A 24859-nucleotide genomic window follows, 5' to 3' on the forward strand; every position below is an offset into this window, starting at 1 on the left:
AGAGACAAGGGTAACCTGAGTTTCAACCTAACAAAGCAGAAGGAGGAAATCAAGGTCCAGGGAAGGTGGCCAGACACTGACCAGGTTAAACAAGTGCTGACCCCGAGCTGGGTGAGATCACCCCGTCTCACCAGGCTATGTCCCTGCTGTGTCCCTATGCCACGGAGAGCCTCCTCCCTCAATGACTAATAAGAGCAGTTTGTAGTGTGTGTGTGATTTATTTATTTTTTAATTTTAATGGGGGCTGTGCCTAAGGCTTAATCCTGGCTCTGTGCTCAGTGATCACTCCTAACTAGACTTGGGGGACCATATACATTGTTGGAAATCAAACCTAGATCAACTACATGCAGGATTAGTGTCTTACCCACTGTCTTATCCTTCCTGCCCAGTGTCCAGTGTGTGTGTAATTTGGAGCTTGCACTTTCATTTTTAAAGTAATATTTCAGTAACTTAAAAAAAAACCTTCACACAGAGGAAGAAAAAACTCAGAAGAAAAAAATAGATCTTGGCGCAGGAGAGAGTTCAAGGAGTAAAGCAGTCAATTTATGTTAGGTTCTCAAACCCTTCCTGGCTTAATCCCTTAGCATGGAGCCAGGAGCCTGTGCACTGTCAGGTGTGGTCCCCCAAAAGAAGACAAAATAAGAGACCTGGCTTCGGTAAGCAGGATCACACACAGAAACACAAGTGATCGCAGATCTAGTACTGTGTGCACATCTCTATTTGTCTTCCAGTTCTGAAAGGCCAAGAGAAGAGTGGGACCAAACCCAAATAGCTATGCACAAAAGCTTTGCCTCTGGTCTGACCACAGGAGGTCAGAGGCTCCTTTGTTGGGCTCAGGAATTGAAGCTGCGTGAATGCTCCCTAAAGGCAGGGTGAACGGTTCCCAGGACTAACAGAGTCTCTGTACCACTGGACTAGCTAAGAGTAAACTTATGATCTGTATTTCTGGGTTCCACTGATCTCAGGTGGGGAAAAGCGACTTATTCCAGGCAAACCAAGTGCTTGACCCCAATGTTGAGAACCACAACTTCTACTGAGAAGATGTTTCTTTCAGTAATTATCCACCTTGTAGAATTACAAATTGTCCAATCAGTGGCCAGAGAGAGTGTGCAAGGGTTAAGGCACTGTTTTTGAATGCATCCCACATCAATTTGATCCCTAGTGCCCCATTTGGTCCCCAGAACACCTCCAGAAATGACCCTGGGGCACAGAGTCAGGAGTAAGCCCTGTGCACTACTGTCTGTGGCCCCAAAACAACAGCAAACCCACCCCCAAGGCAACAAAATGTCCAGCTACTTCAAAGCCTTTTTTAGTTCTATAATTGCTTGGTTAACTTGGCCTCTGCCCAAGTCCAAACACCTTGGTTTGCTGAGACACACCCATCAGCCTAAGGGTCTTCATTTCCCCGTTATCCTTTTATGTCTCCACAGCCCGGCCCAGCTGAGAGTGCCAGGCACCTCCTGACCTGCTGCCAGACCTTGGGGGTGTTCCAGGGGCACATTGACATTGTGAGCCTCTCCCCTGTGCACAGAGGCTCTAAGGCAGCGCCGGAATCAGGCCCTGGCCAGGCCACTCTTCCCCTCAGACCACTTCCAAACCTCCACCGGTGCAGGCTATCACCTCTGCTAACCCCCTGGAACACCTGCTGTCCACTCCAACTGAGGTGAAAATGTCCCTATGTCCCAGAAATCCCTCAAGGCCTTCTCCAAGCCGGTTCCTGCTGCCTGTGCAGAGGCGACCACAGTTTCTCCTCAGGCCACACATGGACCTCAGCTGGAGAAGGTCAGGGAAGGAGCTTCTAACGACTGCATTTACCACCTCTCCTCTCTCTCTCTCTCTCTCTCTCTCTCTCTCTCTCTCTCTCTTTCTCTCTCCCTCCCCAGTCACCCCCATCCTGGTGGATGAGGACCCTGGACTGGACGGGCCTGGAGTCACTGTGACACAGTTGGAAGGAGGAGGAGGCCGCCTGCTTTGTAGCAGTGTCTGCTGTCAGAGGTCAGACCCTCTGTTCAGTTGTCAGTGGCCTGGACTTCCTGCCTTGATCGGGGAAAGTAGAACAAGCTGGGGAGCTAGTCTTGAGCCAATCCATGTACCTTCAGCCTGAGAAAAAAGGGAACTTCCCCATTCCTCCTGACAGGAGCTCTGAGGGTCATGTCCCATGGCTTCATAAGCAGTGCCCCGCCATCAGGTCAACCCCCCGATGGAGCCCACCAGAGCATGCCTCTTGTGCCCCCCATACCCTGCTCCCCTCCCTCTCCCTCTCCTTCTCCCTCCTGCTCTCTGCTCCCTATTTTAATAAAATTCTTGTGTCCAAGTCTTTGTGTCTGGCCCTTCTAGCTGGGGACAGAGTGAGTCCCCTGGGGCCTGCCAGCAGCACAAAAAGAAGCACTGAGCAGTAACAGTCAGGGATGACTCTCCCTTCTCTCATTGCTTGGTTCAGGAACTTCCTTCATTCAGACTCCATTAGGGACTCCCTCTGAAGGACAGAGTCCAATACCCAAACTCACCCCATATTAGCGAGATGGACAGGCAGGCCATCTGAAGACCACTGCAGAGTACTCACCCAACACACTTATCCCTGGAGGTGCCTCAGACACCAGTGTCTTTCTGAGAAAGTAGCAATGGCCTGGACACAGGTCTTAGCCAAGAGGGCCTCATCAGGCACAGAAGTAGACTTCCTGAGGCCATCTGATCTGCTTAGCCAAGTGCATCTCTTCCCAAATAGATTGGTTCCATCACAGCCCCACTTTATGCCTCTCTATTATTGCTATTTTTTTCAGTTATTATTATCGTTGTCATAAAGGAGCAGTGCTTTGAAATTTATTAATGTGTATCTCTCTTGCTTTTTAGAAGACATCACCCTCCCCTTGGATAACCCCAAGCATCCATCTGCCTGAGGAGAGATTAAATTGTTACAGAAAAAGCCAAAAGAGATAAAGAATTACTATTCTGTTATTGACATTTAAAATGAAATTTTCCTGCAAGACACTAATCTTTAAAGATCAAGGCAATTGTCGTGAGAGAGGCAGCATTGCCAGTTGTCTAATGTGACAGACTCAGAGGCACAGGATCTGGGCTTAAATCCAGGCTCCAACATTTATCAGTTGAGTGACCTTGATTTCTCTAAGTCTTAGTTTTCTTATCTAGGAAATGGGAGCAATCAGACTGCCTCTCTCAGAGAATTGTAAAGAATTTAATCAGCTCAAATCCATAGAGCATGCATCTAATAAACTGAATTCCTTTAGACGCCAAGCATTACAATGCTACACAACCTTTAGAAGTGACTGGGACGTAGTGAGTGCTCAATAAACAGAAGCTATCATTTTCGAAGGCCCTTTATCTTGCATCAAGAAGCAAGAAGCAACTCTTCAGGGTTCCAGTGAAGCCATGAAATTCCCTTGGAGTGAGGGTGAAGAAGCCTTTCCTGTCTAGCCCAAAGATTAAGGATGGGAAGTGGAAATGAGAAAGAGAAAGGAGGAACACTTCACTCCTCCCTTCCTCTCTTCCTCCTGTCCTCCCCTCCTCCCATCTCTCTCTCTCTCTTTCTCTCTCTCTCTCTCTCCCCTCTCTCTCCCTCTCCAGACCCCACCATACTTTCCCACAAATACATATCACTAAGCATCTGTAATCCTCCAGAAAGCATTAAGAATATAGAAACCCCATTTGCCAAAGCCTAAATAATGGGGACCATGCAGCTATTTGAAAAAGCATCAGATTCATAAGAAGACTTTGAGCAAGTTATCTAGGTTGGGAAGCATTGAAACACTACCAGATATTTCCCCAGGCAGGAACTTTAAAGAGAGGCTGAGATAACAAGGGGTCCTGTGGGGTTCTGAGCAGGCTGAGAGACCAAATCACCATCCCTCTAGCTGCTGGCTTTCACAGTGCAGGCAGAGATCAGGACCAGAGACAGAACTCCATGGCTCCAAGAATCCAAGAGACCCCCAGAGGAGGACTCGGGGTGCGGTGAGTAACAGATGCCCCCAAGACTGGGAGACCACACAAATTAGCAGAGAGAAATGAGAGGTTTCCTAATAGTGGTATTTACATGTTTGTCTTGGGTTTAATTGAATCCTGATTTTAATTCCAGTTACCTAAGACCAGAGGCAAAATAAAGACTCCAATTTCTTCTGCAGGTCCAAGTTACTGAATAAGCCTTCAAGCCCATATTTTCATCTTCTTGTTACTCCAGTGGATGCTGTCATCTGTGAAGTGGTCTTCTGGGGGTACTTCTGTCCCTCCTCAGGGCAGTCCCATCACACAGCGCATTCTAAAGAAATCCTTCTTGAGGCTGGAACTATAGTACTATAGATGGTGGGGAGTTGCCCATGCCAACTCAGGTCTGATTCCTGGCATTGTTCTGACAATATCCAGGATAATGTCTGTCCCCTGAGTCCTCAAGGAGTGATCCCTGAGCAAAGATACAGGAGTTAGCCCAGATCACTAGCAGGTGTGCACCCCTCCGCCCTGTTCAAAAATGAATAAATAAATAAGAAAAAAAGAGAAAAGAAAAAAGAAGAGGTCCCTCTCACTGTCTTTTCATCCCTACCCCTGACCACTGGCCTTAAGTAAAGCCAATTAGATGGAATCTGCCAGGAATTTGGAGATTTGGGAAGAAAATGTTTGTTTGTTTAAGTTTTTTTTTTCTCTTTGAGTCACACCTGGCGATGCACAGGGGTTACTCCCGGCTCATGCACTCAGGAATTACTCCTGGCGGTGCTCGGGGGACTATATGGGATGCTGGGAATCGAACCCAGGTCAGCCACATTCAAGGCAAATGCCCTACCCGCTGTGCTATCACTTCAGCCCCTTGTTTTAGTTTTTATTTGGGGGTCACACCTTGTGGTGCTCAGAAGCTATTTCTGGCTAAGTGTTCAGAATTGCTCCTGGTGGTGCTCTGGGAACTAGCAGTGCCTAGGATCAAACCTGGGGCCTTCCACTTGCAAAGCACATGCTCCAGTCCTGAGCTAATTCTCTGACCCTCAGAGATTTTGATCTAAGGAAGATAAACTGGTAGTTGATGGAAATCATGACAGAAGAGCTCTTTGATGAGCCACAAAGAAATGGGACGAAAAAGGAAAAGGGAAAAAATCCTTATTTCTAGTTTTGTTTGTTTGAGAGCTATACCCAGAGATGCCCAGGACTTAGTACTTGCTCTGCACTCAAATATAACACCTAATGGTTCTCAGGGGACAATATGGGATGACAGGGATCAAACCTGGGTGACCACATGCAAGGCAAGCAACTTATCCACTCTTCACTATCTCTCCAGCCCCACTTCTTTCTATTTTTAGTTGCAAATGATTTTTCTATGCAATGCCCTCAATGTTTACATATAATGAGAGGGCACTTTCCTAATAAGCTACTGAAGGGGTCATTATGGGTTGCTAAAATTTAAGTTCACATTCCAAAGTGGTGATTCCAAGTGTGTTCTGAGAACTCCAATTTGGTTTTCTGCTGAGGAGGCTGTATGGGGCCAACTTGGCAATGACATGATGCTTTTACGGGGTGGCAGGAAAGACAGCTGGAATTTCCATGTTTGAGGGAAATGGCTCTGGATTGCCAGCGCTTCATCAGGGGTATTTTGAATTGTGAAAACTGAGTTTTGATGGCCTAATGACTTTGGTCATTAATTATAAATTACATTAATTATAAATGATGGTAAATGTGGCTTCTTGATGATTTCACTTCGTCCTGTCCATTTAGTTCTATGTGGTAGTGTGTGCCATGATCTTCTGCATCTGTGGCTTTCAATCATTAGTCTTTTACACTATGCATCACAGTTCAGAGAAGACTCATTGTGCCCTGTAATATGCATTACTATGAATATTTCCCTTGTAATTTTATTAACCATGATATCTCATCATCATGCTGACTTTCAGGCCCTGGGAATTGGCAGTGGTTGAACAATTTGTTTTCAATTTTCTGAAAACAATTTCGTTTGCTCCCCTCCAGGGAGTCACAGTAAAAGATATGAGACTTCTCCTGAGGAGACAAGACTCACAAATATCCACCATGAACTACCCCTTTCAGGTTCTGCCTTAATTTTAACTCCATGAACATATACAATACAAACTTCTTTGGATTTAAACTAGTTTGAGTTAGCTTAAGTTACTCAGCAGAACAATTTTAGTTAGCACTAAATAAATAATGTTTTCATAATTCTTCCTCTGCATTGCAGGGAAAATCCACTGCTTTTCCGCTCTCTTCCTTTCCCTCCAGTGTTGTGTAATGCCTGAGCACCACACCCACGCCTGCTGTGGTGTGCGCACACTTGGCTGTGGTACCTTCCAGGAGTGGACACCAGACTGTCGTGCTCACTTGCTTTACCTCAGAGCCCACAGAGGTTGTGTTCCTTCTCTAGTGCTCACACACATCCTGGGAGTGTTGCTCACCCATGCACTCACCCGGTTTCACTTTCTAGCTTGGGTGCTTGTATGTCTTTTCATCATGGATGCTAGCCAGGGTCATACCCCTCATCTGCTGTGCTGGCACACAGGGCTACAGCATGGTGAGTAATCACCTCCAGTGCATAGAGGAGAACTACCAGGATATCTCATTCGGTAAGTAAGGGGCTCAGGAATGAAGTCTAGCCACTGAGCTTTCTCACCTGCCCATCTCTCTCTCTCTCTCTCTCTCTCTCTCTCTCTCTCTCTCTCTCTCGCTCACTCGCTTTCTCTCGCTCTCTCTCTCTCTCAGTAAAAGCTGATCATATTTATGTGACAAGAGGAGGGTGGGCAGGAGTGAGAAAGTAAGATGAGGATGAAACAAAGAGGCAAGTAAAAGAGTGAGATGGGTGGGCAGATTCTGAAGAGTTGAAGAAAGCTTTGGCATAACAAGATGTTCCAAGCTCTCATCTTTACCCTGCTCCAGTTCTGCACTTAGGACTAAGTTGCATTTCTTCGAATTCCCTATTGAAGCCCTGGCTGTAGGATTCAGCTCTAAGGAGATGATGATGTGAAATGAGATTATCCATTTTTTTCTTGAAATGGGAGTGATGATCAGAACCAGGTCACTCCATCACTCCTCACTCAGGGACAGTCACAGTCCAGTCTGGGATGAATTGTTGGTATCTCAGGATGTGGGAGAGAGCATCAATACTGTGGGGGTTGGAGGTTTGAAGGTAGTGTAGGAACCCAAACCTCAGTAAAGGAGAGACAGGTCCATGGGAGACAGTGTCAGTGTCTAAAGAGGGACAAGAGAGGCCAGGGTGATAGTACAGTGGGTAGGTTCTTGTCTTGCAAGCAACAGACCTCAGTTCAATTCCTGGCATCCCATGTGGTCCCCTGAGCCAGGAGCAATTTCTGAGTGCTGAGCCAGGAATAAGCTCTGAACACCACTGGGTGTGGGAACAAATGTGCGTGTGTGTGTGTGTGTGTGTGTGTGTGTGTGTGTGTGTGTGAGAGAGAGAGAGAGAGAGAGAGAGAGAGAGCGCACCAAGGGTAGAGTTGAAACATTGGAGAGCAAGGAAGCATTTGCATAAGGGAAGCTGAGGAAGAGGTCAGAGCACGTGAGGCTAGAGAAGGGAATTCATGTGTGGTGAGGTCAACCACCAGGAGCACTGGAGCTGGAGAGGAACTTGGCAGGGGGCCTTTGGTGCAGGGGTGGCCCAGTCTGGAAGCTGGTGTGCTGGCTCAACCCCATGGAATCAGAACCCAGAGGGGTGAGGGAGGGACCCTCAGTGAGAAGAAGGCATCATGGAGGCTTGTGACATAGAAGGGAACTGATTAAATTAATAAATAAATGTGATGCATAATGGAGAGAGGCCGCTCCCTCTCAGATCTGAGGATTATAAATGTAGAAAAGGAACAAACTAAATTAGCACTGTGGTTTGGGACTTCACTCGGAGCAAGGTATTGGTGCAGGTTCCTGGTTTTCTGCACAAAGAGAGGAATAAATCCAAATGTAACTGCATATACATGCGCACACACACATGAGTCTATGCAGGGACTCATACCCCAGCTTCGTCCCCAGAACTACATAAATTCCCTGAGTATAGATAGGAGTCATTCACGAGTACAGAGCCAGAAAGAGCCCCTGAGTACCACCTGTGTGGCCCCAAAACATATATATATACCGATATACAAATATATATAAAGATATACATATATTTAAACAATCAAGTATGGAAGTAAAATATATATATTTAAAATATAAAAAATATATAAATATAAATATATTTAAAATAAAAATATATATATTTAAACAATCAAGTATGGAAGTAAAAAAGAGAATGAGAACCCAGATGAGGCTCAGTAGTGGAACTCATGTCTTGCCTGACTGAGGTCCTGGGTTGAATACCACCACTGCCTCACATCAATAAATATAATCCCTGGTGTCAACTCCACCTTCACAACAATAAAAGAGCAGAAAAAGAAATAAGAATAGTAACATGTTATAGTCCTTAGAATAAAAAAGAAAATGAGTTTCCTCTGAAAAATATAATTGAAAGTTTTATAAGGAAAGGCATAGTTTTGTACACCCTCCCCTACAAAGTACTTTTGGATTACAGAACGTGATAAACTACTTTATAGAGGATAGGGTTGGTAGAATTCAGTTTTTTCTTTCTTTTTTGACTTTGAGCCATGTCCAGCCATGCTCAGGGCTGCTTGAACTCTGGTACCTGTGGGCCATCCCATGTGGTACTCAGAATCCAACTTAGGCCCTGTGTGCAAAGAGTGTGCTCCAGTCCTTTGAGCTATCTCTCTACCCAGACCTCACTTTAACTCAGTTAAGGTCACCACTATGGGACAAATACAAAAGATTGTCACCCAGCAGGATGCAGTGAGAATATGACTCTGGTGATGTCCAAACCAATGATTCATAACCGAGATGAGAGAAGAACAAGCTCACCAAGTTGAGAAAAATTTGACAGAAAAATGACCTGAATCTTCAAAAATGCCAAGACCATAAAAATCAAGGAAGGAGTGAGAAAATTTTTCCAGATTAAAAGAGAGTAAAGAGGAGTAGAAAGATGTATAGCAGACAAGATCCTTGCCTGCCGTGCATGCCGCAGACTCAAGTTTAATCCTCAGCACCCTGGGCCCTGCCAAGAGTGATCCCTGAGCACAGAATTAGGAATAAGGCCTGAGTACAGCTGGATGTGTCTCACAAATGAGGCACCACAAATGAGAGAGACAGAGAGAGAGAGAGAGAGAGAGAGAGAGAGAGAGAGAGAGAGAGAGAGAGAGAGACTAAAAGGACATGATGACAGGGGGCTGAGAGATAAGCACAACAGGTAGGATGACTGCCTTGCTAGATACTGACCTGTGTTCAATCCTCGGCACTCCATATGTTCCCCCAAGTCTGCCAGGAGTGATTCCTGAGTGCAAAGTCAGGTGTGGCCCCAAGACCAAAAAAAGTAAACAAAATAAAATACAGCAAAATAAAGTAAAATAAAGGGACATAACAAACAATACGACTGATCCTAAACTGAATCCTTTCCTCTGTTGAGTATTACTGGAACAATGTCTGACAGGACTGAAAATTGTATGGCAGCAATACTCTTACCTCAGTTTCTATATTTTGGTAATTGTGTTGTCATTTTATTGGAGAATATTCTTTTCTGTAGGAAATGCACACTAAAGTATTGAGGGGTGGTGAGACTTCGTGTTGGCTGCTTGCTCTTTGAGTTCCATAAGTGATCTATTTCAAAAGAGATTTTTAAAAAAGAGAGATGTATTTCAAAAAAATTTTAAGAAACTTTTAAGAAGACTTGGAAACCATAGCCTGACTAACGTGTCTCCACCACTGTCAGAACCTCTCTCTTAACTCACAGAACCACAAATTTCCTCCACAGAGACTACAGAGGCCATCAAGCTGGACTCCTATCCTAGATCCCATTGACTTCTTTTTCCTTCTCCTTCTCCTCAAAATGTCCTTTACTTATAAAATCCCTTCTGTGTTGACAAGCTAAGGTCAGAGCCGAACTTTGAACTCACCACTACAGTTAAAAGACAGAAGCTCTGACCAGTGTTGTTGAAGTGGGAGAGCCACATATTCCCAATTGAGCTCTGACAGAGAAAAGAGGGAAGAATACAAGAGAGCCAATTTAGATAATTATCACATATCCAGCTCTGAACCCAGATGTGAACTCAGAAACTCAAAAGTTATTATTGTCCCCTCTTTGACTCTCAATTCTTTTGTTTCTCTCTTAGAACAGCTGTCCATTCTACATCTTCCCCCATTGCCATTACAATGCGCTTTGTTTCAGGCACTCATTATTTTTCTTCTGAATAATGACAAGTCTGTGGATGGATGGTCTTGCTTCATTGTGGATTTTTTTTTCATTTATTTAATGACTATATACAGAACAGCCACTGCACACCAGATGCCCTCATAGACCTCTTTGACCAAAAGAGAGGAAGAAAATAAGCAAGTAGAGGAAAAAAGAGAAAAAGGATAACTTGATCTAAGTACTAATAAGTGCTCGAATAAGTTCATGAGGGAAAGAAGGAGTTTCCTCCTAGAACAGGGTGGTTGGTCAAGCCTTTCCATGAAGTGACATTTACCTGAGATCTGAAATCTGAGGATGAGGTAGTCACCTAAAAAGAATGAAACAAGAGAATGAAAATATCTAGGCAGAGAGAGGAGCCTGGTCAAGGCCCGGGGTGTGTTTGAGCAACACACAGAAGATGGGATGGTTAAAGCTGGGGATCAGTAAGGCAGGATCAGAGGAGGTGGGAGAAACCAGAAGAAGACAAATATGCAGACATGTTGGGCATGGTGAAGAATCTACACCATGGACTGTACTCAAAGTTAAAAAAAAAAGTCCCTCTAGACTTTTCCTCAAGACCACCATTTGTCTCCAGATTAGGAGGCCCCCAAAGCAGAGGGGGAGGTGGCATACTGCTAGATGTCCATTGTGGCTCCTTCCAACCCCATCCCAAGAAAAGTAGCATGGCACCAGGGCACTTTGTTTTCCTCAAAATAGCCATTTGACCCCCAGGTTGAGAGGCCCCTCTCAAAGTCACTCTCACTGTGAACAGACAAGACATCCTAATTCCAATCACCTAGTCATACAATAGCACACAAGAAACACCCCCAGCTGCAAAGGTCACAATGGGAAAGTAAGGCAGAAGCCCACAGGCTTAGTGACTGAAGTGGTAACCCTGAAGGCTAAGTGAGTGAAAACAAGCTACGTAATCTCTCTGATAAGGACTTTAGAGAGGAAATTTGAGAATGTTTAAGAAGCTCGAAGAAACAATATAATGAACTGCCAATACACAAATGAAGATTATCATGCTGAGTGAAATGAGTCAGAAGGAGAGGGACAGACATAAAATGATTGCACTCATTTGCGGGATGTTAAAAAAAATACTATGATACTAATACACAAGGACATCAGAAAAAGGGACAGGAGGATTGGTCCATGGTTGGAAGCCTGCTTCAAGTGCTAGGGGAAAAGGCAGTTGGGATAGAAAAAGGGGACCACTATGACAAAGATAGTTGAAAGTGATCACTCTGGATAAAAACTGCATGCTGAAAACAGGTAAAGGAACAAACATGACAATCTCTCAGTATCTGTATTGCAAACCTTAATGCCCAAAAGAAGAGAAAGAAGAAAAGTACCTACCATAGAGCCAGGCAAGGGTGGGGTGGATGGGGGTGGTGATGGGGAGGGAAACCGGGGACACTGGTGCTGGGAAATGCACACTGGTGGAGGGGTGAGTGTTGGAACATTGTATGACTGAAACCTGATCATAAACAGCTTTGTAACTGTGTGTCTCTCAGTGATTCAATTTAAAAACAAAACAAAATGAGAATACGAGAGCAGAGATGAGAAAACTACAAACAGAAATGACAGAACTGAAAAAGCTGTGGGTAAAATTAGAAGCTCACTTAGAAAGCCTCAGCAGTAGAAAAACAGCTGCTAAGGACAGAATCAGTGAGCTCCAAGATGAGGTGCAGAAAACCTCTAGAAAACAACACATGATGGGTGGGGGGCAGCCTCAAAATAAATGGACATCTGACAAGATAATTTTGAGATGAATTCAAGAGGAACAACACAAGAATCATCAGAGCTCTAGAGAGCCGGAAAGGCAATCTTGATGAAGAAGCAAGTCAAAGGCATCATTGATGGAAAGTTCCCGGAGCTGGACCCAAGAAGTCTGCAAGTGCCAGCTAACAGAGACCCAACTGAAAAAGGGTCATCAAAGGATTATATTTGCTTGCTTTATTAAAGCATAACTGACATGGAATAAACTATGTATTTTGAAATATATAGTTTCAGAGGCTAGAGCAATAGCACAAGGGGTAACGCATTTTCCTTGCACTTGGCCGAGCCAGGTTCAATACCCAGCATCCCATATGGTCCCCTGAGCACCACCAGAAGTAATTCCTGAGTGCAGATCCGGGAGTAACCTCTGTGCATTGCTGGGTGTGACCCAAAAAGCAAATATATATATAGTTTTATATTTTATAAAGGGGAAATGCTTTATCCCCACTATTAGCAAGGAATATATTCCAAGATACCCAGTGGATTCCTGAAACTATGCGTGATACCAAATCCTGAACTGCACTGCACTGCACTATCCTCCTGTTGTTCATTGATTTGCTTGAGTGGGCACAAGTAACATCTCACAACAAACTGCGAAACTTGTTGTTACTGTTTAAATTACATGAGAGATTAGCATAGATATACAATAATAGAGTAAAATGACGTACTGTAATGAAAGTTGTGATGTGGTCTCTCTCTCCTCTCTCTTTCTCTCTCTCTCTCTCTCTTTCTCTCTCTCTGAAAATATCTATTTCAAAGAATATCTTCAGACCATTGGTACGTAGACCACTGATTACTTAAGATACATCCTCAGTCCCATGAATAAACTTTTGTGTGAGAAGAGATTTGGCTCAGTTTATTTTCTTTAATGTGAATATCAAAAAGTTTCGGTCCCGTTTTCTAGAAAGACCACTCATTCTCTACTGAATTGCCTTTGTGTCTTTGTCAGATATTAGTTTTCCTTATATGTCTGGATCTATTTCTGAACTCCCTATTCTGTTCCATTAATCTGTCTAGCTTCACATCGATATCACATTGTTTTGATTATAGTACATTTATAAGAAGCCAAAATTAGATAGCATTAGACCTCTAACTTTTTTCTTTTTCAAAGTCTTTATAGCTATTCTAGTTCTTTTTTCCTCTAAATGAATTTTGGAACTCACTTGCTATTTTCTTTTAAAAAAGGGGGAAAAAAGAAAGTACTTTATAAGATGTCTTTTGATTGACCGAATCAATTTGGGGAGAATTAACACCCTAACCACGCTGTGTTTTCTGACCCACAAAAAGGCAATACGTAGGCCTTTGGTTCCCTTTGACTATCTTATAGTTTAAAAGCATAAAGTTCTTTCACGTCTCTTCTCATATTTATCTCTAAGTATTTTCTATTTTAAATGCTTTTTCAAATTGTGTTGTCTCTGTAAGTTTTATCTTCTGATTCTTCATTGCTTGTGTACAATTAATTTTTTATCTTCACATCCTACAACTTTGTTAAACTCACTAATTCTTATAGCTATTTTCTTTTCTAGCATAACACCACTGACCAAAAATTACAGCACAACATGGAATAGAAGTGGCAGGAGAATATGAGAATATCATGGTCTACAGATGCAATTGATAAAGTCATTTAATGGTATTGTCAACTTTGCTGAATCCTAATCTGAGTGGGAAAGCACGTTGGTTTTTCATCACTAGGAATTCCATTCTAAACCTGTTTTTTTTTTAATAATTTATTTCTTTATTGAATCACTGTGGGAAAAGTTACAGAGCTTTCGGGTTTAGGTCTCAGTCATGTAAGTATCAAACACATTTCCCTTTACCAATACTTATTTTTAACCGTGAACCCCAATAGAACCCCACCTCCCACCCCTCCCAATTCCTGTGTGGCAGATAAGTTCTAGTTAATACTCTATCTACTTTGACTAGGTACATTGTTTCGATAGAAGATGCACAATTATTGTTTAGAGTTTATGACCCCCCACCCCCAATCAGATATGCTGAAACAGCGTTGTGAAATGATTTGCTTTCTACAGCTTGGTTTAAGAATAAAATGATGTCGCGCGGCCGCAATAGTGGCCGCGTGGTTTTGGATTTCTGCTGTTTTACTTATTAACCCTGGAAGTATTTCTATTAAAAGTTAGATAGTTAAGAGATTGGTTTCTGTGCTCTGGAGTCATGGCCATGCCGGAGAGCCACTCGTGGGGGGCAGCTGGTGACCTCGGTCGGGCGTGAAGGACGGCCCAGAACGCCCCCCTTCCCATGAGGCCCCTGCCGCCCCCCGCCCCCGGCTCAAACCTGCTGTCCACAAGGCTCCCGTGCGGCTGCCATCTTTCTTTGCAGAGAGGAGTGGGCGAGCGGGACAACACCCTTTCCCCTCCAGGCAGGCATGGTGGCGCGTAAACCTATGTTTTGAGAATTTTCCTACATCTATTAAGACACTCATGATGATGATTTTTAAATTTATTAATGCAATGAATTACATGGACTGATTTTTTATAGGTATGATGTAGGGTCCCTGGGTTACCATTAAGCAAGGGCTTTATACAAGTGAATATTTGCCACTGAGTTACACGACCACCCTGATTGAATTGATTTTTCAGTACTAAACAAATCCTGAATTCCTGCAGTCAAATCCATTTGGTCATGATTTGAATATTATTGAATATTGTTGAACCAGATTTACTAAGGGGCCAGAGAGATGGTACATTGGGTAGGGTACTCATCTTGCATACAGCCCATCTGGGTGTGATCCCCAGCATCCTACATGGTTCCTGAGCCCCACCAGGAGTAACCCCTGAGCGTGCTGGATGTGGCCCAAATAAACTAACAAACAAAATAAATTTTTGCATTTTTGTTCATGAGGAAGAGTGCCCTGTAATTTTCTTTTCCTCATTATCTATGATTTTGGCATTAGGGTATTCCTGGTCTCAAATAAGTGTTCCTCCTCTTGGAGCTGATGAAAGTTTGTATTGACTTGAGATTATTTCTTAACTATTTATATAACTTATTAGTCAAGCCATTGGGCATTTGTAGAAAAATTTTAAACAATAAGTTCATAGTATTTAGTAGCTAAAGAAATTATTTCTTCCTAAAATAGCTTTATTTTTTAATTTAATTTTATTTTTATAAAGTAGTTCACAATATTTGATTACATTTAATATTCGAACACCAATCCCATCACCACTACACCTTCCCACCACCACCATATTTTGGATGTTTCCATCTTGAACCCCAACACCTGCTCCAAAGCAGAACTGAAATAATTTATTTTGTATTGTTTGTTATGAATAACCCGCTGAAAATGATACAAAAAAAGTTTTCTTAGAGGAAGGTGTGTGAAAATTGTTGTACTTCACCCAGGAGCCATTATAAGAGATTACTAGCATGTTGTTAAAGGTTGAGCCTTGTGTGTGTATGTAAAATAAAAATATTTTATATAAATATGTAACATTATATTTCCTCCTAAAATTGGTTGCCTTCTACTTTAAATCCCCATCAAATGTGCTGCGCTACTCTTGGAAGATTAGAGGTGTGAGGTATGACATGTTGTGCAAATGTGGCTGTCTTGTAGTCCAGGAATAGGTTTACTCATGGGTGAGGCTCAAACTGAGCGTGTGAAGAGCAGCCATGAGCATGGTGATGGTTGAGTTCTGGAGGTTTGTGACTGCTGGGGTTGGGTCCCTTGGGACGGAGAGTGGCCTCACCTGCCCCCCTTCAGGTTGCCCCAAATGAAACAGCCTGGCACACGGTCTGGAAGCATGGCTATGGCTTATCATTTTATGCTCTCTTCCAAGAGATTTATAATGAGTCTCTGGATCATGGCTGTTGATGATATCATATGGCACCAGCCAGAGGTGGCTTGTGAGGGTGACTGCCAAGTTGCTGGAAACAAGGGGAAATGGGGGGAGGTCACCCATTCCTGGTTCTGTTGAACCTGGAGTCTGAAAGAGCTCTAATAGCTCTTGGCTTCCAAGGAATTTATCTATTTCACCAAAGTTGTTAAACTGGAGTTGGGAGAACTTTCAAGGAGTACTCATGAGGTCAGTATGCTTGGTCAGTTGTATAATGACTCGCCATGATAACACAAATCAGATTGGCACCTTTGACCTCCGTCCTGCAGGGTCAGTCATAAAGAATGAGAGAGATGGACACTATGCTTGGCCCAGGTTGCAAGCTAGCCTCAGCAGCTAGGAGCAACTGAATACAGTTTCTCCCAACCTGCCCTGGCTCACACTGAGCCACTGTGTACCATTAGGAGTAGTTAGCCTCAAGAGCAAAGGCTGGAGTATGTACATAGCTGAGGATGATAAACAATTCAGCGCATGCACATTTAATGTACAGCATTGAGATCCTGGTAGTCTCCTATTTATTACTGCCTGAGTGCAGATTTGCAGCCCTCATTGCCTAAACTAAGATTAATTTGTTTCACCCAGGAACTATCCTGACCTTGAGGTTTTAAAAGGGGATTATTTTCACAGAATTGTACCAGATATTTCCATGCTAGGCCCCAAGGATGTGAAGCTGCTACATGAGCCAGGGTTGCTGAGGGCCCCTAGAATGACCCCAGCAGGAGTCAGGGTCCTTCAAGGCCTGGTAGTACTAAGGGTGAGTAGATAGTTGGCACTGAAACTCAGGTGCCACCATGTACCAGCTGTGCAATCCGACTGCTAAGTTAGACCTAAGTTGGTCAATTTTTATTTATTTATTTTTTTTTATTAGTGAAACACCATGAGGTACAGTTATAGACTTACAAATTTTTGTGCTTGGGTTTCAGTTATACAATGATCAAGTACCCATCCGTCCACCAGTGCCCGTTTTCCACCACCATGGGTCCCAGTATCCCTCCCACCCCTCATCCCCCATCCCCATCCCACCCTGCCTCTGTGGCAGGGCATTCCCTTTTGTTCTCTCTCTCTCTTTCTCTCTCTCTCTCCTCTATCTCTCTCTCTTCTCTCTCTCTCTCTCTCTCTCTCTCTCTCTCTCTCTCTCCTTTTGGGTGTTGTGGTTTGCAAGAGAGGCATTGAGTGGCAATCATGTTTGGTCTATAGTCTACTTTCAGCATGCTTCTCCCATCCTGGGAGGATCCTCCCAACACCCTTTATTTGGTGCTCCCTTCTCTATCTGAGCTCCCTTTTCCCCTAGCACGTGTGGCTAGCCTCCAAGTCATGGAACAAAATTCCTGGTCAATTTTGAGAAACAATAACACTCAAAGAATCCCCTAGTAATCTGCTAAAATCTATCACCTATGTTTCTGAGAGCTAATTTTGCCTTTTCTGGGGACAAAAGACTAGTAAGGGATGTCAGCGCTTGAAAGAGGAAAATATGGCATTGAACTCTTCTCCAGGTAGGTTCAGAATTAGGGGAAAGACTCCGGAATGGTCCACAAAATTGGAAATCAAAATAGTAATTGTGTTCTCCACCAAAAAGCTAAACTGGATCATGGTATTAAGATACAGCAACAATGACCTTTCCAGGACAACCCCAGAGTTATAGAACCCCATTCAGAACAGGCCACCCTGAAAGGGTATAACCTGCCACAGTCAGACCAGGGAACTTCAGTGATCCCTTCCCATGACTCTTTTGTAGAGACCCTTTCTCTTGGGCTCAGGCAGATTCTGTGATCTGCTTTGACTCAATAAATAGGTGGCACGATGTCATTTGATTGCTCAGGTCTCCCTCTACGCCAAGGGGATGGGTTATTGCCTTCTGCAACACTATCATAGAAGACTGTTCAAGAAATTGTTTTGAGTTTCCTTTTTGCTCTGTTTTGCTTTACAGCAAGATTCTGCAATACTCAGCAACTTCTCCTGGCTCACAGAACATGACTAGGGTGCTGGGGGAGGGGGGGTGCTCACCCAGCACCTCTTGGGGTTGAACTCAGACCTGTGCTCCAGACCCTTGAGCTCCCTCCAGCCCTGGATCAAGAAATCATGTTGAGTGAAATCATCCAGAGGGAGAGGAACAGACTCAGAATGATGGTTCTCCTAGGTAGGAGAGACTAGAAGGATATCAAATGCCTGATGACAATGGAAATGAAGAATGGGAGAACTGGTCTTCAGTAGGAAACTTGGCACTGGGAAAAAGGGGCGGAGAGGTTTGATAAGTTAGGGAAGGGAACACCAAGACTATGGAAGAGGGGGAAAGGGTGGGAGGCAGAAGGGAAACTGAGGACATTGGTGGTGTGTATTGGGCTACTGGTGAAGGGATAGGTGTTGGAACAATATATGCCTGAAATTAAAGCATAACTATCTTTAAAACTTTGTAATATATGATGACTCAATAAAAAGGGGGAAGAACAAGAAATATGGGTGGGTGCTGAAGTGATAGTACAGTAGACACGGCACTTGCCTTGCACGTGGCAGACCCAGGTTTAATCATCAGTATCCTTTATGGTCCCTTAAGCCCTGCCAGGCCAGGAGGAAGCCCTGAGCATAGCCGGGTGTGCACCCCTCACCACCAAAAAAAGAATATGGATGAAGAATAAGAATATAATCCACATGGCAAGGGATGGGCAGCCCCTGAGGTCTGGAGCAGCCTCTAGCCCTGAGCCAGCAGAAGGCCAGGTGCTCAGTGACTCAATTATTCAGCCTGAGTAGATGCGTTCATCCGAGAGCTAAAGAAACAGTTCTTCCCTCTCTGCCCCACAGAACAGCTGCAGTTCTATGTTCAGATACCATCAGTTGAGGCTGTGGCTGGACTCACCCCTCAGGTACAGTCATGAGAGAGAGAATTCGGTTCAACCATGCCTGAATCTGGCCCAAGGAAGCTAAGAGAACAACTGAAGTTCCCAGATGTGTGGTGATGGGGTGCACTGCTTTAGGAAACAAGTAAATAGGGCCTCCTTGAGATAGGTAGACCATTGAAACAAAAGCTCGGCCACATAACCTAGTCCGTTTCCTAAACTCACCTCCCAGACACTGAGAGGGGGCAGGGCTCAGCCCTCTGGAAGCATAAGGCCAATGAGAAGGGAAATCTCCCACTGCACCCCTCCCTTGGCCTGTCTTAGGGGAAGAGAGGAAGAAGAGAGAACTGCTTAGTGATGACCAACTTAGTCCAGGCAACAAATGATGGCAATTAGGACCAAGAAATATAAACAGATTTGCAACATACTTAAGAAATACATATATTATCACATTGCTAACTGACCAAAGACAGAAGGCAAGAAAGAAGGAGCTAAGATAACTGGAATCCCTGGGGTTATACTGATGTCACATACCAAGACAGAAAGAAGGGCAACTTGGACAAAAGGTGGAAATCAAGATTTTCTTTTGGACATGTGAAGTCTGGGTGCCTGAGAGACATCCAAGTGGAGATGGCAGGTAGGGGGCTGTATATGCCAATCTGGAGCTCAGAAAAGAAGCAGGGGCTAGAGATCTAAGTGTGTGAATCATCAGCACAGAGACTATTTTAAGCCAGGAAAAGGGACGAAGCACCGAGGAGAAGCAGATTCCCGCCTTTCACCTCTCTCTTCCACACGGCCCCCAGACTCATCTTTCAAAAATGCAAATCCAACATTCTTCTGATTCTAATTATGCAATGGCAAAAAAGATTGGTTTTTTCCCCCCTTCTTTTAAGTTTCTATTTTACTAAACTGTTGTTTAAACTATAAAAGGAAAGTTATGATAAGGCGTTGTTCATTGACCTAGTTTCGAAAAAGAAATTATATAGCACTGATTAAAAGTCAGTACAATATTTGGAAAGTCGAGGAGAAACTGAGAATGCAAGGAATATATAATAAAGGCAAGCAAATAATTAAATTAGAGCAAATGGGCTGCTTTTAACATTGCCTCCTATGAGCAACTACGATAATTTATATGCACAAGGATTTTAATTGCTTGAAAAGGCCACTCGATAACTGTGTGACCTTGTAAACTGCTTTAACCTCTTTTTCTTTTTCTGTAAGGTAGGAATAATGATGTTTGCACTGCTCACTTAAAATGGTGGCTGCAAGGGTCAAATGAGAGCACTGGGAAGTTTGCAAAAGGATGAGTTAGAGGTTAAAAAGTTCAAGTACTGTGGTTTCTGGTACTTGTAACCTGTTTATCTCACCATAGTTCCTGCAGTTTATTGAAAGGATATTTTCAGAAAGGAGAAACATGCTTCAAAGACTCCCGATTGCCTTCAGAATAAATTTCACTGGAGTTTCCCCATCTGAAAGCAGAAAATACATTTAAGACTTGGGTGCAAAGTTTCTAAAAACTGTCCAAGAAACCAGGAGTATGGAAGCAGAGACAGGCAAAGAGAAGAAGTGAATATGGCTATGTACCTGGGAATACCAGTGCTGAAAGAAATAACATTGTCAAAGTGCAATAGAGCACACTAGGAAGAGGGAATTTATGGGCATGGGAGGTGAAAGCAACCTACGTTTGCAAGACATGCACAATCTGGAGAACAGCTTAGAGAGAGTGGGATGGTCTGGGCTTATGCCCAGGAGAGCCAACACGACATAACAGTCTATACAGATCTTAGTCGGTTTTCAGAAAACTCACCAGAGGAAAAGGTGGTCACGTACAGCTGAGGAACATGTAATGGACCTATACCACATGCACCAGAAATGGTGGAGGACTACTATGAGTGATGTGTGTTCCATCTTGTAATGAAGAGAAAGGTGTCAAGGTTAAGGGATTGAGTGCATAGACTCTGCTGAAGGTACTCTCAGGCCGAAAGACTGGGGTCCTAATCAATACAGAAGTGTTCTGGAAATTCTGTTTTGGCACAATCAGAAGCAAAAGATGATTAGGAGTCAGCTTCTCCCAGGAAGAAGTTGACAGGCCCTCTAAACTACAGAACCCAGGTGTCCAGAGCACATAGGGTGCTTAGCAGTTGGGTTGCACAGCTGGCACACACTGACACCTGAGTTTCAATGCTAACTATCTACCAATCCTCAGTACTACCAGGCCTTGGAGGACCCTGACTCCTGCTGGGGTCATTCTAGGGGCCCTCAGCAACCCCAGGCTCATGCAGCAGCTCCACATCCTTGGGGCCTAGTATGAAAATATCTGGTACAATTCTGTGAAAAACATCCCCTTTTAAGACCCCAAGGTCAGGATAGTTCCTGGGTAAAACAAATTAATCTTAGTTTAGTACAGCACTTAGGGTGTTTGCCAGGCATTTGGTGGCCCAGGTTCGATCCCCAGTGTTCTATGTGGTCCCCCTGAGCTGCCAGGAGTAACCCCTGAGCATTGTTGGGTGTGGCCAGAAAGAAAAAAAAGCAAAAAATATAGACCCAAGATCAGTCTGCTTTAGTTCTTTTTCCTCTCCCCGGAGAGTCCTAACTTTTCTCCATCTAAAAAGACAAGGGGTAAAGTTGCAAAAACAAAATCTTTTTTACATTTTTTCCAAAAGACAACGGGGCTAAACTCTGAGAAGACTCAGATTAAATGTTGGCTGAAGCAATCAGAGTTGTGCTCAGGAGAAGTGGGCAGTCTTCCTGCCAGTGGACTAGTGCAAGGGACTGTCCGCTGGCACAGCTTTTTTAATTGCTGTTCTGTCTCACTGTATCACAGCTGACTGCACCAAAGACAGACACTCATCCTGTCAGTCATCTCGTGACCATAACAGAACACTACTGACTGAGTGGACTTTTGTTATCTTTTTTTTTTTTTTTGCTTTTGGGCCACATCCAGAAATGCTCAGGGGTGTGCAAGGGAAGTTCTTTACCCAATGTACTCTCTCTCCAGCCCCTATACTTTTAAAACTGAAAAGCTTATTTCCTGTAATTCTGGAGTCTGAGATAATTAAGACCAAGGACCCAGTCAATTCAGTTTCTGATATGGCCTGTCTTCCTGGATTACAGATCTTTTCATTAAATATCAAATAGTTGGGGTTTGATGAGAGAGAGAGAAAGAGAGAGAGAGAGAGAGCTCCATTCTCTTTATTTATGTAAGAATACTAGTACCTTTATAAGGGTTCCAAGATCAGGGGTTTCTCCTGAGCAGAGCCAGGAGTAAGCCCTGAGCACCAATGGGTGTGGCACCCAACCAAAAATAATATATAATATATGACTAAATATAAAAAGTAACCATAATTTTGTTAGTTATGCATTCAAAATGAATTATGACAGGACCAGAGGGATAGTAGAGTGGGTAAGGCCTTTGCATGTGCCAACCAATTCAATCCCCAGTACCACATTTTGTCCCCAAGCCCCTCTAGGAGTGGTTCTCTGATCACTGTAAGAACTGCCAAGTGCCCCCCCCCCACCAAAAAAAGCAAAAAAAATTTATGAGCAGACAAAGATTAGGAAAAAATCAAAAGTATAGTAGAGTAAAAGTAGGTTAGGGTAAGGATGAGGCAGCCTTGGCCTGACTCTTAAGTTGTGCATGTGCCAAGTACATGGAGTGAAGCATCCCAAAGAGCTAAACTTCCTGAAAGGCCCAGCACAGCCCTGAACAGGGTGTTCCTGCTGATCTGGGGCTCAACCAGGGACTTCCCCATCCTGGTCTTCTGATCACCCCTCACTCCTTCAAGGAAATGGTCCAGGAAGCTCCAGGCACGAACACTTCTACTTCTATTACATGGTCTCTCTCCTGAAGATTTTAACACTCTGAGCAACTTTGCTCATCCTTCAAAACTCAACTCACTTCTCAGTGCTTCCTGGATCCATTGTAACCCTACTACCCCAAGTTACCAGCCTCTATAACACCCCATTTTCATCTGGGTTCCAGCTTTCATGGAGTTCCAGTGATATTCTTGTCTGCTGCCATTCCATTGAGAGCCCCCAGAGAAAAGGACCAATTATCTTCATTATATTAATTAATTAATATATCCCAATGTAATAACTGAGGCAATGTTCCCTATATTGAAAGTTGATTCTATGCCAGGCACTGTTTTAGACACTGGGGACATGAAAATGAATAAGCCTGGGACAGACAGAAATAAGACACCCACAAAAGGGTTGTGACCCTGTTGGAATTCCTGACACCACTTCCCATAAAAAAAGAAAGGAAGTGAATAAGGCAGCCAGAGTTCCATCTCTTAGGGAGTTTATGCTCTGAATGTGTTACGGATGTATGTAACATATATATATATATGTATATATATATATATATATATATAACACCTTGCCCCACCCTGCCCCTGCCCCAGTGCCAAACTCCCTACTGAAGACCAGTTCTCCCACTGAATGTGTAAGATAGGTGATGGATAAGTGGATGAAGGGAAGAATGGGTGGATAGAAAGATAAATGGGTGGAAAATAAGATAAATGAATGAATGAATGTGTGGGTAAAAAGATGAATGAAAACCGTGGTTCAATCCCAGGCACCTCATATGGTCCCCAAGGCCATGACCTTCCAAATCTCAGGTGGAGTCCAGAGCGATAACCCAGAGTACGTGCCTTGCATATGTCGACCAGGTTTGGTCCCTGGCACCCCATATGGTCCCCCAAGCTCACCAAGAGTAATTTCTGAGCACAAAGTCAGAAAAAAAAAAACTCGGAACACCACCAAGTATGGCTCCAAATCAAAAACAAACAAAAAAGCATCTCCAAGTAGCAGAGGGGTTTCCTGTCAAAAATCACTCTCTCTGCCCAAGGAAGCAAAGCTGTGGACCTTGGGAGTCAACTGACCACTGAATGTAGATGCCCCTTAGACTCTGCTCTTCACCAACTTGTACAGGTACATTTCTAATGGTCCTGGCACGATTATAAACAAACATCCCGTTCCTCTGCTGGTCAAGGGACAGTCAACCAACTAACAGTGATGAATGGAGAAAGAGCCCTAGTGGAAACCAGCCAACAGGACATTGCCTCAGGGCATTTGCTGGGTGTTTTCACTTTGAATATGGCCCTTCCTAGGGCTAAGGTCAACAGGAGTAGGTCTACAGCAGGGTGTCGAAAGGATGAACAATTCCATTGTGCTTCCCTCACCTTCTACCTGGACAGTTGTAAAGCTGGAGAACTCAACTGCAAACTCACACAGCTCACAATGGTTTCACCCTTCATGGGATGACCTGGAACAAGTCTTGTGGACTTTGAATCCTTTGCTTTATAATTAGAGACATAACAATCACCCTTTCTCATAGGATTATAATGGGCATCATGTGAGATGATCCACATGCAAGAACTTGTCATGGACTAGTTTCCTAAATAAATGATAGCTGCTATTGTCTACACAGTAGGAGGGATAGTACAATGATTAAGGAGCTTGACTTGCATGGCACCAACTCAGATTTGATTCCCAGCACTACATATGGTCCCCAAGCATGAAGTCAGGAATAGTCCCTGAGCACCACCAGGTATGATCCAAACCCTACATCTCCCAATATTTTTAATATGAGGAGACAAAGCCTGTGTGGAATCTTGCTCATTCTCTAACTCCTTCCTTGTCCTTCTTACCTCTTCTCCTCCTCCCCAGACCCTACTATCTTTCCTTTAAATTCCTTCTCTGCCTGGACATTCTTCCCTTCCTAGGGATGCCAAAAGATCTCAGAAAGCAACTCTATCTTCTTGGCCTCAGCTCCCTAAGACCAATAACAGAGTGACTCCTCTGCAGCATTCTGCAGCTTGGGGACTCATGTGTGTACGTACGTATGTATGTATGTATGTATGTATGTGTGTGTGTTCAGGAGGCTGACCAGAAGACAAGGATATTTTAAATCCATTTTGGCTTTTCCTTAGCAGCAAATGCTACAGCCACTCTTTTCTGAATGACCTCAAAGCAAACACCTCGGGTTATAGCCATAATTAATTTTCTTCCAAAGAATTAAAAAAATGAATACAATTCTTCTTGTTGAGGAGACAGAAAGAGCACACCTTCTACCCATTCATTTAGCTCTGATCCCACTCTCTGGGAAACAATTAACCAGCCTGAGGCTTCCAAAAGACCCTTTGCCCACTTCCTGGCCTGGTTTTCATTCCAAAGACTCT

The sequence above is a fragment of the Sorex fumeus genome, unplaced genomic scaffold, assembly GCF_029834395.1.
Source record: "Sorex fumeus unplaced genomic scaffold, SorFum_2.1 ptg000131l, whole genome shotgun sequence".
In the NCBI taxonomy this organism is placed as follows: Eukaryota; Metazoa; Chordata; class Mammalia; order Eulipotyphla; family Soricidae; genus Sorex; species Sorex fumeus.